At 32.1% G+C, this 3,647-nt stretch overlaps 1 pseudogene; it reads right to left on the bottom strand.

Moving 5' to 3' along the window:
* Positions 1-1,708: 1,708 nt before the first annotated feature.
* Positions 1,709-1,835, bottom strand: LOC131834887 (U4 spliceosomal RNA; annotated as a pseudogene).
* Between the last annotated feature and the right edge of the window lie 1,812 nt (positions 1,836-3,647).

Below are 3,647 nucleotides of genomic sequence, written 5' to 3'. Positions count from 1 at the left end.
AATAAAATTAGTATTTCAATAAGTACAGGATGGCACAAGAATTTGAGCATATAGAAGTGAAGAAAGTAAATATATAAATAGAGTAAATAAACAAGGAAGGATGGTTACTAGGTGTCAAACATGTGGTTATAAAAACAAACTGAGGGTTGCTGGGGGGAGGGGGATTGGAGAAAGGGGGGTGGGGTTATGGACATTGGGGAGGGTATGTGCTATGGTGAGTGCTGTGAAGTGTGTAAACCTGGTGATTCACATACCTGTACCCCAGGGGGATAAAAATATATTATATGTTTATAAAAAATAAAAAACTAATTTTAAAAAATGTAATAAATAAATAAATAAAATAAAAACATAAAAAAATGTGGTTGTATACTTTATATACACTGTCAGCTAATCCCTACAATAATTATTCAACAGCAGCATCTACATTTAAAGGATGAGTTAACACCACTTGTAACTTCCTTTGAGTCATGGTAGAGGCTTTTTGTTTTTTTTTAACAATTTAAGCAATTTATTCTTTTTTTTCTTTTTTTAAGATTTATTTTTTTATTTGAGAGAGAGAGAGAGAGAGGAAAGTGAGAGAGAGAAGCAGACTCCCCACTGAGTGGATAGCACTGCAGGTGTTTGATCTCAAGAACCTGAGATCACAACCTTAGCCCATACCAACAGTCTGATGCTTAACTGACTGAGCCATCCAGCCATCATAAGCAGTCTATTCTTATAAACAGAAGAAAGCAATATTTCTGGATCTTGTGCTGATGGGCGAACTTTGGGCATCATTTCAGAACTAGCCAGCCTCTTTATCAAGCTAGGTCTGTGGTGATACATGTGAATCTAATTTGTTTTTCACTTTTTATCTGGATATGTGTAACCTTAGGGAATTTCTGATCAGTTTATAAACTTATGTAATTTTTTGTCAAACTAGAAGAAAATAAAAATGAATAAGAGAACAAAGCCAAATTCAGTGTAATTAAGTGTTCAAAATCTGACCCATGTACTTATGCCATAAGGGCACTGTGTGAAATATTTAGCTTAGATTAGGGTTTATGAAAAATAAGAGGAAACACGGAAGTTATTTTTAAATGAACACACGTGTTTTAAATAAAGATAATAGTTGATTCAAACAAGAATGCTTAAACCTAATCTTTTATTTTGAGAAGAAATAGTAGAAAAGCATCCATTGCATGTTTGTCTTATGGGATCTCCCTTTTCTCCAACTTTACTCTGGAATAATGATGGCTCTTTCTATAGGGAATTAATAGAGACCATTTAAATGTTCTTTTTAATCCCAATGTCATTTGTAAACCAAATTATAAAGTATTTCAAAGATTTGTTAAAAAAAAAGCAAAAGAAGAAATTTTTAAGGCATATGAAGGGGTAAGAATATTCTAATTTTCTCCTCACTGGTATAAATATTGCATTTCCTTGAGGCTGTACATAAAGAACTCTGTTTCAACTCCAGTGATTTTTGAAAGTAACCAATTTGGCTTCTAACTAGATATACGACCTTGGGAAAATAATTCAAACTCTCAGATACTCGTTTCTTTCATATGTAAACTGCTAGAATTGAAATATATGTTTCTTAAGGCCCAATCAACTTCAACATTCTGCTGGAAGCAGATGTTTTCTTGACTTAAAACTGTTACAGCATTGAAGGAAAGATGTGCAGTTATGGTAGACTGATTAGAGTATGACTAGTTTGGCAGGGACACATAAAATTTGAAACTGAATATACAAGCTTTGCAACTACTTTCTGGACATTGGAAACCCTATTTAATTAGCAGTAATTGGGCCTCGGATAAACCTCATTGGCTACGATATTGCCACTGCTCAAAGCTTGGAAATCCTATTTAATATATTATTTAATATATGCTGTTTTCCTTTAGTGGACAAAAATCAAGAAAATCTATAGGCTTATCAATTCACCTTTCTAAAAAGCAAGTAAAATATGTTTTTTTATTTGATCATTTTATTATTTCCTTTTGCTACTCAGCATGATCAGAAAGGATAGAATAGTGTCAAAGTCTGAAAGATTGTAACTTAATGTAAGTCAATTCTGACAGTTAATACATATATATATTTCTCTGTATTGAAATAATTTTACTGTTCACATGCTTATTTATCATTCTCTGCCGTATACACATTTGTAAATTATTCTTGTTACTGGGTCTTGTACCGCCCCATCTAATGCTTGTGATTCACTCTACTATTTCTTTCTTTCTTTTTTTTTTTTTTAAGATTTTATTTATTTATTTGACAGACAGAGATTACAAGTAGACATTGGGGCAGGCAGAGAGAGAGAGAGAGAGGAGGAAGCAGGCTCCCTGCTGAGCAGAGAGCCCTATGCGGGGCTTGATCCCGGGACCCTGGGATCATGACCTGAGCCAAAGGCAGAGGCTTAACCCACTGAGCCTCCCAGGCGCCCCACTCTACTATTTCTACAGTTAAGAGGAGCTATGTTTTAAATGGCATAAATATTTCATTCAACACTATTAGACAACATATAGCCAGTAATTACTGGTAAATTTTTAAAAGCATGTTTGAGAATTTATAGGTTATATATATTATAGAATATTTATCTGTGTGTATGTATGTGTGTGAGTATATATATAATATATATATGGTAAGGTGCTATATATATATATATATATATATTCATTAAAAAATATGTAGACTACCTGATGACAACATTTATCAGTATACTAGGAAGAAAGTGGCAAGGCACCATGTGGAAACACTTCCCTACAATGCAATGGCAGTTCAATGGCAGTCAGGAACCATTGTCCTGCCTTTCCCTCAACTCCATGTCATACTCTCAGTGCTGTCCACTATGAACAGACTAGCTGGTTTCCCATTTCCATCATAGCTTTGATGATTAGTCAATTTTCTCTCAGCTCTAGCAATGTGTCTGAATCTGTTAAACTACTTCTAATCCTATGTGCATTCATTGAAAATTCTGTGATTGGCACTCAAAACAATAACATAAACAAAATTATCTTCCTAATTTGATGGTTTAGAACTCAAACACAAAATATAATTGACCACAGTATTTTTTTCAAGCTGTCTAACTTAGAGGAATGTAGTTATCTTTAAAGTCCAAACATCTCAAAAATCTTTAAACTGAAACAATATCTCTACCTCTCATATTTGTGCATGTTTAAGAATTTCTTCGAACTCTTTAATAAGAACTAGAAATAAATTGAACATGCAAAAACACACAGTTAGACATATGAATATGTGAATAAATTATGGAATAAGTCAATTAAAAATTAGATATATGTTGGGATTTTCATTCTACTGTTTTTGACTCTCTTTGATTTCTTTTTATATAATGCAGTTTGTATGATTTCTTCAGAATTCTCAGTTTACCAATCTTATCTGCTAAATCTAATATTCTAACTAATCCACAAATTGTTTTATATCAATGATTATTTTATGTTTGGAATTTCAATACACATTCTATTCAATTCAGCATATGTGTATGTGTTTATATTTGTTTTCTGTTCTTTTGATTTATTTTTTTGTTTTATTTTCTTTTATATTTTTAATCACTTAAATATATTTTATGTTATCTTACAGATAATTATCTCTTAGTCTTAGAGTTTTAATGGTCTTATTTGGTTAATTTTCTATCCCTCTTTATGGGGAAT

The sequence above is a fragment of the Mustela lutreola genome, chromosome 6 (assembly GCF_030435805.1).
Source record: "Mustela lutreola isolate mMusLut2 chromosome 6, mMusLut2.pri, whole genome shotgun sequence".
NCBI classification, from domain to species: domain Eukaryota; kingdom Metazoa; phylum Chordata; class Mammalia; order Carnivora; family Mustelidae; genus Mustela; species Mustela lutreola.
This window is presented reverse-complemented; position numbering and strand designations above follow the sequence as displayed.